The 15701-nt window shown below is 42.2% G+C and overlaps 1 long non-coding RNA gene across 2 annotated transcripts in view; it reads left to right on the top strand.

The window, feature by feature from the left end:
* LOC137764778 (uncharacterized) overlaps window positions 1-15701 on the top strand; it is a 93066-nt gene that overhangs the window by 65534 nt on the left and 11831 nt on the right. The window contains exon 3 of one of the 2 annotated variants that reach the window (XR_011074058.1): window positions 4036-5757. The exons of the other annotated variant lie outside the window; for it this stretch is intronic. This is a non-coding gene — a long non-coding RNA (uncharacterized lncRNA). Of the gene's footprint in view, window positions 1-4035; window positions 5758-15701 lie in introns of those variants that run through there. 2 annotated transcript variants of the gene reach the window in all.

Here is a 15701-nt window from a genome sequence, read left to right on the forward strand (position 1 = left end):
AGGCATCTCACGCCCCAGATAGGCGTTATGCAGTGGTTAACCCCCCTCCTTGTGCTTAGAGGATTACTTATAAACATAAAGGTACCCAACGACTAGAACGCCTTTGTAGTGTTGGGATAAACATCTCAACAATATTCTAACTGGATTAGAAATTGGGAATTTTCTATAGAAATTGACTTCTTTTGAATTTCAGCTACATGCACAGTAGATTCCCACTCCCCTCAGTAAGTGGAGATACATGGCAATCTGGGCGTTCTTTTATTGAAGTAAAGATAATAGTTTTTTAGTTTTCTCAAGTTTCATTCTCCTTTCCACAAAGAGAGTTGCTTTATATTCCACTTGTCTTTTCTGTTGTCGCCCACTGGGGCCTCTGACACCTCCTTAATATCACCCTCAGCTCTCTTCTCACAACACCTGTTGTGTGTGACAATGTGGTTGCTTAGGGGAAATGTGATAGTGGCAACTCTTTGTACTTTGGGGGATGAGGTGTGATTTGGGCAGCCTATGAATTATGAGCTGAAGGTCATTATCTCTCTTTCTAGCTCTACAACTGAGCAGCAACATCATAACTAACCAACCAATCGATTATTCATTTAGTCACTTAATTGGAACCTACCGTGTGTCCATCACTTTCCTTGGCCTTGTGGACTATTAAACACGGTGCCTGTCCTCAAATTGCTCACACGCCAGTTGGAGATGCAGAAGTTACACGACACAATTAGCAAGTGCTCAACAAACCTGAACAGAGAAGAGAGAGAGTTAGGCTGAGTCCTGGAACAAGAGAGCAGCTTCAGGAAGGAGGTGGGACAAGAGGTAGAAAGAACTCGAGTCCCAGCGGTTCTTCTGCCCCTACACCCAGGAGGGGTAAACTAAAGATGGTATTGCACGTGTACAGGCCAGTGTTAGGTACCAGTGGCACTGATATGGTTACTAAAGGGCTCTGGGAGCCAGTGCTGGGATTGGGGAGGGAAAGCAAGAGGTCTAGGCACTTGCAAGACTCTGAGAGTGACCTCCTTCAACTTAGTGCTCTAGGTGCCTCTGTGACCTCAACCTAGTCCCATTACCCAGACACACCCGTGTTCTCTCTGTTTCATTCTCTGGCTCCATCTTCTCTCTCTTTCTCTTTTTATTAGTATTATTTTACTCCCTCCTGGCTGTTTCACTCTATTTTTTCTCTTCTTTTACTTTCTTTTCCCCTTTTAACCGATCTGTCTCTAATCTCCTTCCCCTCAGTGATGGGTTCCAGGCATTGCTAGATTCTAATGTAGGCTGGTGTCCAGGGGTCATGGGGTGGGTGCAAGCAGTGACAGTGACCTGTTTTAGCATTATTATTTTTAATACTGTGATAACAATAATACTGATACATATTAGAACTCATAAGTCTGGATTTGGTTTCTAAGAAAGCCTCAATTATTTTTATATAAGAACTCCTATGTAAAGAAATAAGATAATTTAAGTTCCATGGAAAAATTAACTTCAATGAAAGGATATTAATAAATTTGATATTCTTGGCCAACTAATGTTACCAAACATCTTCCTTTTGGAACATAAATTCCTGGTTTATCTGCCTTGTTCTCCACTGACCCTTCTCCACTTTATCTCCAGCACCTAGAATAGGGCTGGGCGCACATTAGGTGCTCAGTACATCTTTGTGAAATAAATCAATGTAGAGTTTTAGGAGTTGAAGGGGTCTTTTAAAACGAGGGAGAAGCTGAGGCATAAATAATCTCAGAAATGAGGCAAAATTATGTAATGAATTGGAGATGAAGTTTGAAATAGAAGCTGTGATATAGCTCAGTGTCCTCAGCAGATAATCGGCATGTAAACTTGGTCTCATCATGTAACCACTGCAGGCCTCAGTGACTTTGTCTGTGAAGTGAATGGGAAACAATCTGGAAGATCTTTCTGCTTTAAAAATAATCCTCCATTCTTTTCCAGTGTGAGGTCTGGGTGGTCCCATTGGAAATGGCTCCATTGACTTTGATTTTGAATTTGTTGCCTCTCCTCCCACTTCCGTCTCCACTTGGTGCCCGGATGGCCCTTTGATCACAGTCTCAGAGAACTGAGCAGTGTACGGCATCAGTCAAACAAGGCCTTGCTTAGGATCTTTGAATAGAAGTAAATTTCTCATCCAGGTTTTCAGTTTCACCTTATGTTTTCTTCATTTTATTCTGTATTATTATTAGTTACAAACATTTAATGTGTGGATTATTCCTTCGGTTCCTGCATTCCTGCTTTCAAGAGCATGATGACTTGTAAGATAACAAAAATCAGCTGGGCAGCTAAGATTACGTGGCCTGAGAATCAGAGTCTGCATGGCCCACAGGAAAAATTATGGTGTCATCCCCACCCTACTTTCTTCTGGTTCCTTCTAGGAAAGGTAGCTGGAATTTGCTTGGCATAGTCCAGGTATTCAATAGATGTTCATGCCTTCCTTTTCTTCAAGAAGGAGAGAGTGATTTTAGATGCTGAGGTCTGATTCTATATAAAGAGCTGGGATATTAACATCTATCTGAACAGTCTTGGAGGTCTTCACTGTGCCCTTCACTTTTTCTGCTTAATGTTATTCAACATTCTTCTTTCTCCGCTTGGTCAATTTCTTCCCCTCCATCTTAGCAGTTGCATTGACTTATTTTAATTAGCTAAAAATGGTGATAGGAATGGTGGCAGCAACGACACAGAAAGGGGTATGTGGGAGGTTGTTCTCTGACATGGAATACAACGTAAACCTGACTGTGAGACCACCAGTTCAGCTGTGAGTGGGAGCAATGGCAGCAGCAGGTGAATTGCTTGAGATAATCTGGGAAGGTCTTCATCTTTCACAACGGGGGCTGCAAATTCGCAGCCTGGGAGTCAAATTCAGCCATAAACACAATATTTTAGACAGCAAAGTGTTTGAAAATGCTCCTGCTAGGTAAAGCCTAAGAGAGGTCCATGTTTCCCATCACTCCCTATTGTCTTGTCCCGGACACTTATACAAATTGCCTGTCCCCTTTTTGGAGTTTACTTGAACAATCCCTACATTCTCTGATGTCACCTGAAATTCCTGTATGGAGGCTCTCCCACCAGAAGAAGACCTACACCAACTCATCACCAGCTCCCTTACCCTTCATCTTGGCTTTGCCCAGAGTAATTTAGACCATCATCATGAAGTTTGATGACCATGTCTGCCAACAATAACTGCAAAAATTACCATCCTGATTGACTACTAGAAATCTGCTGACTGCATGTTTCAGAGGCTCTCCTTCTACTTTTCCCTGCCATGCTAGATATGTGACAGTCCAAGCTTTCTCTGTGTCAGTCTTCTCCGTACTGAGCTCTGTTGGAAGCCTCTGGGAGCTCGGTGTGCGAAGGAGATAAACCAGGAACATGATGCTTGTTTAACGGTTCTCTCTGTAGTGTCCTTGTATTCTTAGCTGCTTTTCACTTGCCCATTTTCTTGGCCTTTTATCATAAATTCTCTGTGTTGTTTCTATACCACTCTTGGCAGGATGGCCCATTATATTCCTTTATTAGCTTGACTCTGCAAGGAAAATGATGCCATACCATTCGGTGGTTTTTCTCTGCTAGCTCTTGGACACTAATATTTACTGGACTATCACATTTTAATACGTTTCCATACCATCCTTTTGTCCCTTCCAAGAAGCTGTACTCTTTTTCTGACCCACGGTTCATCACCTTACCGAGTTCCATGGCTACCCTGGTGTCAGAGATTGGCCTCCCTGATGTGGCACCACCTCCTCTTAACTCCTGTGTGAGCTAATGTGGAACCCCAAACATTGAGAAGTTTCAACAAAAAGCCACTTGATTCTCTCTTAAGGATATCACTGGGGGGATTTCTAAAGTGACTGGGTAGGAGTTTGGATTTCAAGACCCCTTCAGTCTATTACCTTTCTAAAAAAATTTTAATGCAATAACTTGATTGGGGGAGTACTCTCAGGATAACATTGTTGAGGGAGTGAATAAAACAGGATTGAGCAGAGGGAAATGTTGAACTGCAATGCAATTACAGTATTTTTCTGCCGTTTTTTATAGGGCACTCTGGAGCTGGAATAGAGTTTCCAGAGACGTCTCAAATCAAAGCCAGGGGGCCAGGTCTTTGTACTCCACATGGACCAGTAAAGTGATGTAGAGTGACCTCAGGAATGTGGCATGACCTTGGTCATATTCCAGCCTTTAGATTCAGAAGATGTGTTAAAGGATGCATTTGGCCACTTATGCAGAGGGGTCTGCATATATACCTACAGGTGCACACACAAAACCCTCAGGATCTGATACCTCACTAAGATTTTCTATGATTATTGCCTTGAAAATATTTTCTGGAAATCTGGGAGAGACCTTCAAGATGGCGGAGGAGTAAGATGTGGAGATCACCTTCCTCCCCACAAATACATCAAAAATACATCTACATGTGGAACAGCTCCTACAGAACACCTACTGAACGCTGGCAGAAGACCTCAGACCTCCCAAAAGGCAAGAAACTCCCAAGTACCTGGGTAGGGAAAAAGAAAAAAGAAAAAACAGAGACAAAGAATAGGGACGGGACCTGCACCAGTGGGAGGGAGCTGTGAAGTAGGAAAGGTTTCCACACACTAGGAAGCCCCTTCGCGGGCGGAGACTGCGGGTGGCAGAGGGGGGAAGCTTCGGAGCCACAGAGGAGAGCGCAGCCACAAGGGTGCGGAGGGCAAAGCGGAGAGATTCCCGCACAGAGGATCGGTGCCGACCAGCACTCACCAGCCCGAGAGGCTCGTCTGCTCCCCCGCCGGGGCGGGCGGGGGCTGGGAGCTGAGGCTCGGGCTTCGAAGGTTGGATCCCAGGGAGAGGACTGGGGTTGGCTGTGTGAACACAGCCTGAAGGGGCTAGTGCACCACAGCTAGCCGGGAGGGAGTCCGGGAAAAAGTCTGCAGCTGCCGAAGAGGCAAGAGACTTTTTCTTGCCTCTCTGTTTCCTAGTGCGTGAGGAGAGGAGATTCAGAGCACAGCTTAAAGGAGCTCCAGAGACGGACACAAGCCGCGGGTATCAGCGCGGACCCCAGAGACGGGCATGAGACGCTAAGGCTGCTGCTGCCACCACCAAGAAGCCTGCCTGCAAGCACAGGTCACTCTCCACACCTCCCCTCCCGGGAGCCTGTGCAGCCCGCCACTGCCAGCGTCCCGTGATCCAGGGACAACTTCCCCAGGAGAACGCACGGAGCGCCTCAGGCTGCTGCAACGTCACGCCGGCCTCTGCCGCTGCAGGCTCGCCCTGCATCCGTACCCCTCCCTCCCCACGGCCTGGGTGAGCCAGAGCCCCCGAATCAGCTGCTCCTTTAACCCCCTCCTGTGTGAGCAAAGAACAGACGCCCCCAGGCGACCTACACGCAGAGGCGGGTCCAAATCCAAAGCTGAACCCCGAGAGCTGTGCGAACAAAGAAGAAAAGGGGAAATTTCTCCCAGCAGCCTCAGGAGCAGCAGATTAAATCTCCACAATCAACCTGATGTACCTGCATCTGTGGAATACCTGAAGAGACAACAAATCATCCCAAAATTGAGGCAGTAGACTTTGGGAGCAACTGTAGACTTGGGGTTTGCTTTCTGCAAATAATTTGTTTCTGGTTTATGTTTATCTTAGTTTAGTATTTAGAGTTTATTATCATTGGTAGATTTGTTTATTGATTTGGTTGCTCTCTTCCCTTTTTTTTTTTTAATATATGGATATGCATATATTTTTCCTTTTTCTCTTTTTGTGAATGTGTATATGTATGCTTCTTTGCATGATTTTGTCTGTATAGCTTTGCTTTTACCATTTGTCCTAGAGTTCTGTCTGTCTGGATTTTTTTTACTTTTTACTTTTTACAATTTTTAATAATGTTTTAAATTTTTTATTTTAATAACTTTATTTTATTTATTTATTTATTTATTTCCTTTTTTCTCCCTTTTCTTCTGAGCTGTGTGTCTAACAGGATCTTGGTGCTCCGTCTCGGTGTCAGGCCTCTGCCTCTCAGGTGGGAGAGCCGAGTTCAGGACACTGGTCCACCAGAGACCTCTTGGTTCCACATAATATCAAAAAGCAGAAGCTCTCCCACAGATCTCCATCTCAATGCTAAGACCCAGTTTCACTGAATGACCAGCAAGCTACAGTGCTGGACACCCTATGCCAAACAACTAGCAAGGCAGGAACACAAACCCACCCATTAGCAGAGAGGCTGCCTAAAATCATACTAAGGTCACAGACACCCCAAAACACACCACCGGACGTGGTCGTCCCCACCAGAAAGACAAGATCCAGCCTCAACCACCAGAACACAGGCACCAGTCCCCTCCACCAGGAAGCCTACACGACCCACTGAACCAACCTTAGCAACTGGGGGCAGACACCAAAAACAACGGGAACTATGAACCTGCAGCCTGCGAAAAGGAGACCCCAAACACAGTAAGTTAAGCAAGATGAAAAGACAGAGAAACACAGAGAGATGAAGGAGCAAGGTAAAAACCCACCAGACCAAACAAATGAAGATGAAATAGGCAGTCTACCTGAAAAAGAATTCACAGTAATGATAGTAAAGATGATCCAAAATCTTGGAAATAGAATGGAGAAAATAAAAGAAACGTTTAACAAGGACCTAGAAGAACTAAAGAACAAACAATGATGAACAGCACAATAAATGAAATTTAAAATTCTCTAGAAGGAATCAATAGCAGAATAAATGAGGCAGAAGAACGGATAAGTGACCTGGAAGATAAAATAGTGGGAATAACTACCGCAGAGCAGAATAAAGAAAAGAGAATGAAAAGAATTGAGGACAGTCTCAGAGACCTCTGGGACAATATTAAACGCACCAACTTTTGAATTATAGGGGTACCAGAAGAAGAAGAGAAAAGAGAAAGGGACTGAGAAAATATTTGAAGAGATTATAGTTGAAAACTTCCCTAATGTGGGAAAGGAAATAGTCAATCAACTCCAGGAAGTGCAGAGAGTCCTATATAGGATAAATCCAGGGAGAAACACACCAAGACACATATTAATCAAACTATCAAAAATTAAATACAAAGAAAAAATATTAAAAGCAGCAAGGGAAAAACAACAAATAACATACAAGGGAATACCCATAAAGTTAACAGCTGATCTTTCAGAGAAACTCTGCAAGCCAGAAGGGAGTGGCAGGACATATTTAAAGTGACGAAAGGGAAAAACCTACAACCAAGATTACTCTACCCAGCAAAGGTCTCATTCAGATTAGGCAGAGAAATTAAAACGTTTACAGACAGCAAAAGCTAAGAGAACTCAGAACCACCAAACCAGCTTTACAACAAATGCTAAAGGAACTTCTCTAGGCAGGAAACACAAGAGAAGGAATAGACCTACAATAACAAACCCCAAACAATTAAGAAAATGGTAATAGGAACATACATATCGATAATTACCTTAAATGTAAATGGATTAAATGCTCCAACCAAAAGATATAGACTGGCTGAATGGATACAAAAACAAGACCCATATATATGCTGTCTACAAGAGACCCACTTCAGACCTACGGACACATACAGACTGAAAGTGAGGGGATGGAGAAAGATATTCCATGCAAATGGAAATCAAAAGAAAGCTGGAGTAGCAATACTCATATCAGACAAGATAGACTTTAAAATAAAGACTATTGCAAGAGACAAAGAAGGGCACTACATAATGATCCAGGGATCATTCCAAGAAGTAGATGCAACAATTGTAAATATTTATGCACCCAACATAGGAGCACCAAAATACATAAGGCAAATGCTAACAGCCATAAAAGGGGAAGTCGAAAGTAACACAATAATAGTAGGGGACTTTAACACCCCACTTTCACCAATGGACAGATCATCCATAATGGAAATAAATAAGGAAACACAAGCTTTAAATGATACATTAAACAAGATGGACTTAATTGACATTTATAGGACATTCCATGCAAAAACAACAGAATACACTTCCTTCTCAAGTGCTCATGGAACATTCTCCAGGATAGATCATATCTTGGGTCACAAATCAAGCCTTGGTAAATTTAAGAAAATTCAAATCGTATCAAGTATCTTTTCTGACCACAATGCCCTGAGACTAGATATCAAATACAGGAAAAAATCTGTAAAAAATACAAACACATGGAGGCTAAAAAATACACTACTAAATAAACAAGAGATCACTGAAGAAATCAAAGAGGAAATAAAAAATTACCTAGAAACAAATGACAATGGAAACACGAAAACTCAAAACCTATGGGATGCAGCAAAAGCAGTTATAAGAGGGAAGTTTATAGCAATACAATCCTACCTCAAGGAACAAGAAACATCTCAAATAAACAGCCCTACCTTACACCTAAAGCAATTAGAGAAAGAAGAATAAAAACCCCCTAAAATTAGCAGAAGGAAAGAAATCATAAAGATCAGATCAGAAATAAATAAAAAAGAAATGAAGGAAACAATAGCAAAGATCAAAAAAACTAAAAGCTGGTTCTTTGAGAAGATAAACAAAATTAATAAACCATTAGCCAGACTCATCAAGAAAAAAAGGGAGAAGACTCAATTCAGTAGAATTAGAAATGGAAAAGGAGAAGTAACAACTGACACTGCAGAAGTACAGAGGATCATGAGAGATTACTACAAGCAACTATATGCTAATAAAATGGACAACCGGGAAGAAATGGACAAATTCTCAGAAAAGCACAACCTTCTGAGACTGAACCAGGAAGAAATAGAAAATATAAACAGACCAATCATAAGCACTGAAATTGAGACTGTGATTAAAAATCTACCAACAAACAAAAGCCCAGGACCAGATGGCTTCACAGGTGAAGTCTATCAAACATTTAGAGAAGCGGTAACAAACACCTATCCTTCTCAAACTCTTCCAAAATATAGCAGAGGGAGGAACACTCCAAAACTCATTCTACGAGGCTACCATCACCCTGATACCAAAACCAGACAAAGATGTCACAAAGAAAGAAAAGTACAGGCCAGTATCACTGATGAACATAGATGCAAAAATCCTCAACAAAATAGTTGTAAACAGCATCCAACAGCACATTAAGAGAATCATACACCATGATCAAGTGGGATTTATCCGAGGAATGCAAGGATTCTTCAATATACGCAAACCAATCAATGTGATAAACTATATTAACAAATTGAAGGAGAAAAACCATATGATCATCTCAATAGATGCAGAAAAAGCTTTTGACAAAATTCAACACCCATTTATGATAAAAACCCTCCAGTAAGCATAGAGGGAACTTACCTCAACATAATAAAGGCCATATATGACAAACCCACAGCCAACATAGTTCTGAATGGTGAAAAACTGAAACCATTTCCTCTAAGATCAGGAACAAGACAAGGTTGTCCACTCTCACCACTATTATTCAACATAGTTTTGGAAGTTTTAGCCACAGCAATCAGAGAAGAAAAAGAAATTAAAGGAATCCAAATTGGAAAAGAAATAAAGCTGTCACTGTTTGCAGATGACATGATACTATATATAGAGAATCCTAAAGATGCTACCACAAAACTACTAGAGCTAATCAATGAATTTGGTAAGTAGCAGGATACAAAATTAATGTACAGAAATCTCTGGCATTCTTAGACACTAATGATGAAAAATCTGAAGGAGAAATTAAGGAAACACTCTCATTTACCATTGCAACAACAGCAAAAAAATACCTAGGAATAAACCTACCTAAAGAGACAAAAGACCTGTATGCAGAAAATTATAAGACACTGATGAAAGAAATTAAAGATGATACAAACAGATGGAGAGATATACCATGTTCTTGGATTGGAAGAATCAACACTGTGAAAATGACTATACTACCCAAAGCAATCTACAGATTCAATGCAATCCCTATCAAACTACCAATGGCATTTTTCACAGAACTAGAACAAAAAATTTCACAATTGTATGGAAATACAAAAGACCCCAAATAGCCAAAGCAATCTTGAGAAAGAAAAACGGAGCTGGAGGAATCGGGCTCCCGGACTTCAGCCTATGCTACAAAGCTACAGTAATCAAGACAGTATGGTACTGCACAAAAACAGAAATATAGATCAATGGAACAGGATAGAAAGCCCAGAGATAAACCCACACACATATGGTCACTTTATTTTTGATGAAGGAGGCAAGAATATACAATGGAGAAAAGACAGCCTCTTCAGTAAGGGGTTCTGGGAAAACTGGACAGCTACATGTAAAAGAATGAAATTAGAACACTACTTAACACCATACACAAAAATAAACTCAAATTGGATTAAAGACCTAAATGTAAGGCCAGACACTAAAAACTCTTAGAGGAAAACATAGAACACTCAATGACATACATCACAGCAAGGTCCTTTTTGACCCACCTCCTACAGAAGTGGAAATAAAAACAAAAATAAACAAATGGGACCTAATGAAACTTAAAAGCTTTTGCACAGCAAAGGAAACAGTAAACAATACAAAAAGACAACCCTCAGAATGGGAGAAAATATTTTCAAATGAAGCAACTGACAAAGGATTAATCTTCAAAATTTACAAGCAGCTCATGCAGCTCAATATCAAACAAACAAACAAGCCAATCAAAAAAGGGCAGAAGACCCAAATAGACATTTCTCCAAAGAAGATATACAGATTGCCAACAAACACATGAAAGGATGCTCAACATCACTAATCATTAGAGAAATGCAAATCAAAACTACAATGAGGTATCATCTCACACCAGTCAGAATGGCCATCATCAAAAAATCTACAAACAATAAATTCTGGAGACGGTGTGGAGAAAAGGGAACTCTCTTGCACTCTTGGTGGGAATGTAAACTGATACAGCCACTATGGAGAACAGTATGGAGATTCCTTAAAAAACTAAAAAGAGAACTACCGTACGACCCAGCAATCCCACTACTGGGCATATACCCTGAGAAAACCATAATTCACAAAGAGTCATGTACCACAGTGTTCATTGCAGCTCTATTTACAATAGCCAGGACATGGAAGCAACCTAAGTGTCCATCAACAGATGAATGGATAAAGAAGATGTGGCACATATATACAATGGAATATTAGTCAGCCACAAAAAGAAATGAAATTGAGTTATTTGTAGTGAGGTGGATGGACTTAGAGTCTGTCATCCAGAGTGAAGTAAGTCAGAAAGAGAAAAACAAACACAGTATGCTAACACATATATATGGAATCTAAAAAAAAAAAAAAAAAAAAAAAAAAAGGTTCTGAAGAACCCCAGGGGCAGGACAGGAATAAAGATGCAGACCTAGAGAATGGACTTGAGGACAGGGGGAGGGGGAAGGGTAAGCTGGGACGAAGTGAGAGAGTGGCATGGACATATATACACTATGAAATGTAAAATAGATAACTAGTGGGAAGCAGCTGCATAGCACAGGGAGGCCAGCTTGGTGCTTTGTGACCACCTAGAGGGGTGGGATAGGGAGGGTGAGAGGGAGACGCAAGAGTGGGGAGATATGGGAACATATGTATATGTATAACTGATTTACTTTGTTATAAAGCAGAAACTAACACACCATTGTAAAGCAATTATACTCCAAGAAAGATGTTAAAAATAAAAAAAGAAAATATTGTCTGTTGATGACATTGGTGACCCCACTTACTAGTAATAGGGCATTTTTCTCAGTTAGAAGTGAGGGAATAAAGAAAACACAGCATGCCAGCTGGTAAGACTGGACTCCAGAGAGGATGACAGGGGCTGGGGGTGGGGTAGGAAGGAGACCTCACCTCACAATACACCTCTCAGAATAGAACCTGCTCAATTTTTAATTTTCTGCCTTGGGCATGAAACATACCTCATTTTATCTTTAGCTTCTGCTGGGGGAGTCTGAGTATTTTTTCAGCTTACCTTTTCCAATCTTTCAGGCTCTTCACTCTGGGGTGCCTTGCTTGTGGTTTTAACCTTTTATCTTTCTTTGTGATGGTTGTTTTGAGTTTACAACTAATCAAATATTCCACAGGCACCCTGGGGCTTGACCGGTCAGTGAGGAGCCAGAGACAGTGCAAAGCTGATTTCCCACTTTCCAGACTCACTGAGTGACTTGAGGAAAGGAGGGAACTCCTAACACAGTGAATTGTGTGCATAAGCAACTTGAAACCCAGGCAACCTTCAACTCAGGGTTTCCTGGTAATCAGCTGGGCTTTCTGGCATAGCAATGAGCAAGTGGCATTTATGAGGTAGGCAAAGATGATGCCACGGGGGCTTGGACAGTAAGAAGGAGGCAGGCATAGCAGTGGAAGCAATAAATGAGGGGTTTATTTTATCCCCTCCTCACTTTTTTTTACAGTAGCAACTTTTTGGCTGATTAAAGTACTTTTCAGTGTTCCAGGAGGGAGGTGTCTTTTGTACTACACACTAGAATGTCAGTTCTCATTATGAAGCCCCGGCTGTTCAAATGCTATCTGAATCTCCCCAAGGCCTCCTTGGGGAGGCTGTAGGCAGAAATTTCAAGGAGCTTATGCCAATTATTTTCCTTCTATCTACATATTGATGGCTGACCCATGGTAATCATGTGAGTCAGATGCGATGAACACAGTTTCCTTTATTTCAATCATGGCTTTTAAGACAGATAAGTTTTTTTTAAGACTCTTTTTTCCTTAGCCTCTGGGATTGCTGCTTTTGTTCTCTACTTGACAATGACATGGCAGACCAGAGAGATAGTGATCCAGGGTTTTTGTTTTCAAATTATTTGGGCCTTATTCACACCGATTACCAGAGTTAGAAGAGGACATATAACAAAAACACATTCGGAGGCCTCAGCGGTGGCAGCAGGTGTAGAGCTCTGGGCTTCATTGTTTAAAAAGTCTATAATTTAGGGTCCCTTTATTGTAAGCTACACATATTAACCTGGCAACTCACAAGGGAAAAAAGCAATTAATTGAAGGATATGTAGTAGTCATTTAGTAAAAGCCAAAGCTGAAGACTAAGTAAGAAAATACTAGAACCAGAGAATTTAGGTAGCACGAAGTAATGGACAGTCTCTCTAGGGAAGTACCAGTGTTCTGAGTTGTCTTCAATTTATGTCCTTGTTCTGTTCAAGATTAAAATTCCCAAGAGAATCTGCTTGACCCAGCTTGGACCTCGTGTCAACCTCGTGGCTAGATAAGGGTGAGGAGACTTAACTGATAGTCCTTCGAAACTGTTCATGACAAGGGAAGAATGCAAAGTGTAGCAGAAGAAGGGCGACTAAGCTCTGGACAGGCTAAATCAGCAGATGCCCGTCACAAGCTGAAGGGTTCCAGATTGCTCTAGAAAGGGATGTCCAGTGTCCTAACCTTATACTGATCCTTGTCATTGTTACAAAGTGGCAGGAGAGCCTGCTATGGACTCCATGTTTATGCTGCTCCCAAATTCATATGTAGAAGCCCCAATCCCCAATGTGATGGTTTTTGGAGGTGAGGCCTCTGGGAAGTAATTAGGGTTAGATTACATCATGAGAGTAGGGCCCTCATGATGGGATTAATGCCCTTATAAAATGAGGATCTGAAAATGAGATCTCTCTTTCTCCCCATGTGTACACATCAAAGAAAGGCCATGTGAGGACATAATGAGAAGACGGCCATCTGAAAACCAGGAAGAGGGCTCACAACAGACACCAAATCTGCCAGCACCTTTACCTTGGACTCCCCAGCCTCCTTGGAAGAGTCTTTGTACTCTCCCAAAACTGTGAGAAATAAATGTTTGTTGTTTAAGCCACCCAGGTTTTGGTATTTTGTTATAGCCCCTGGGACTCACTGTGACAGAGGTTCTTTCTCCTTTTCTCAAAGCAGCCACATGGACTCCATGTTGCCACCTTGGAGGGAAGGAATGAACCACACTTATCCTTTTGCAGAGAAAACTGATCACCAAGAAGAATCAGATTTAGCAGATTCCATCCCAGCTGAGGACAGGCTAGGGTACAGGGTTGGCAAAAACTCTGTCTTCCCAGGCTTCGAAGACTTTTCTTGAGTGGCTAGAAATGCCAGAGAGGAAGGTGATGACTCTCTAACAACCCCTGTTTCTCAGGCCCTCTGATCACAATCATTCTCTTCAGCTGATCATACAGGCTTCTATCAAGTCTTAGCAGGCCTCATGTGTATTATTTATTTGATTAAAAAAATTGTGTCACTTGCTTTTAAGGAGCCTCTGGGAATGAGCATAATTAAGCATAGATTAGAATGTCTAAAAGACTGAAAACCACCATAATGATATAGTGAAATGAACACAAGAAGCTTAAAAACATCCTCACATTGTCATTCCATCAAAGCACCCCAACTTGCAGTGATAGCCTAAAAACTGAGCCTCACTGGAAATGATCAAATTGAGATTTCAGCTGTTGAACATGGGCAGTGATTCTAAAAATTTGAGAAGATTAATTTGGAAGAGAGTTCATCTGTCCCATCAAAGGAGGCATAAAGGGCATCAGTCAGATTTGACTGAGGAGAAGGAAGAGAGGGAGATAAAAAATGAAACAGGAAAAGGAAGAAGAGGAGGAGGAGAAGAAGAGGAGGAAGGAGGGGCAGGAGGAGGAGGACAAAGAGGAGAAGGACCCACGGAGACACCTTAGGAAGCACAGCGGAATTAGCTGGGGATTGCACACCAATGTCTGAACACTTGCTACGAGCCAGGAGATGTTCTAGGGAAGACAGGCAAGCTGTCAAGTGCAGAGAGATTTTAAACAAACAATTACATAGCATGAGATGTTTCACGAAGGAAACACACAGTGTATAGGACGGAGAGTTGGGTGAAGAGAAAAACGCAGCCCTGTGAAGATCTGGGGAGAGGTTTTCCCTGCAGAAGGAGTAGTGAGGGCAAAAGCCAGGAAATGAGGCAGGATGATGGCCAGGTCATCTTTCCTGGAGTGTCCTGGGGAGGGGAACAGATGTGTGAGTCCGGGTGGGGCACACAGTGACCAACACCGAGAACAGGAAGTCATCCACACCCTTTCTAGAGGGCTGCTTCTAGGTACCTCTATTAGTTAGGTGCTTTGGGCTGCAAGTAACAGAATACCTAACTAGTGGTAGATTAATAATATAAACTATAAAGTTTTTTTTAAAATCAAACAATATATCAGAAAGCTGTCAGTTCCAGGGTTGGTACAGTAGTTCAATGGTATTATCAAGTTCCTGGCACTTTTCTTCCCTCGTTTTTATCCTCAGTATATTAGAGGTGAACTCCCTCATGGCTGCAAGAAAGATGCCACAGCTCTAAGCTCTGTGTCCTCACGTAGCCAGACCCAGCAGGAAAGGGGATGCAACCAAAAGCATTTTCCTTGTGGAGCGCTCTCTTTTTCTCTGAGAGGAAATCCTTCCTCCAGAATCCACCAGTAGATTTCCACGCACACTTCCCTGAACAGGACTGACTAGGTGTGCAGCCTAGACTCGGAGGGTGAGGAGGGCCTGGAGGGCTGCTGGGGTGCTAGAGAGGACACCGCAGACCAAGTTGTCCTGAGTGTAAGATGAGGGAGGCGGGTAGGAGCTAGATGGGAGGATGGTGTTGGCTGGGCAGAGGTGCAGAGTCCAGGCTGGATGGAACAGGAGCAGACCCTGTGGGTGCATATCCTAGCCTGACCGCTGACTAGCCATGTACCACCCTCTACCTCACCATCTGTAAAGTGGGGGTGATCATAGTACCTGTCTTATAGGATCTTGGGACAAACAGACACTTAGTAACAATCCTGCATACAGCATTCAGTCCCTAAGGATGGCTGTGATTTTATTGT

Source organism: Eschrichtius robustus, chromosome 5 (assembly GCF_028021215.1).
Source record: "Eschrichtius robustus isolate mEscRob2 chromosome 5, mEscRob2.pri, whole genome shotgun sequence".
Lineage (NCBI taxonomy): Eukaryota > Metazoa > Chordata > Mammalia > Artiodactyla > Eschrichtiidae > Eschrichtius > Eschrichtius robustus.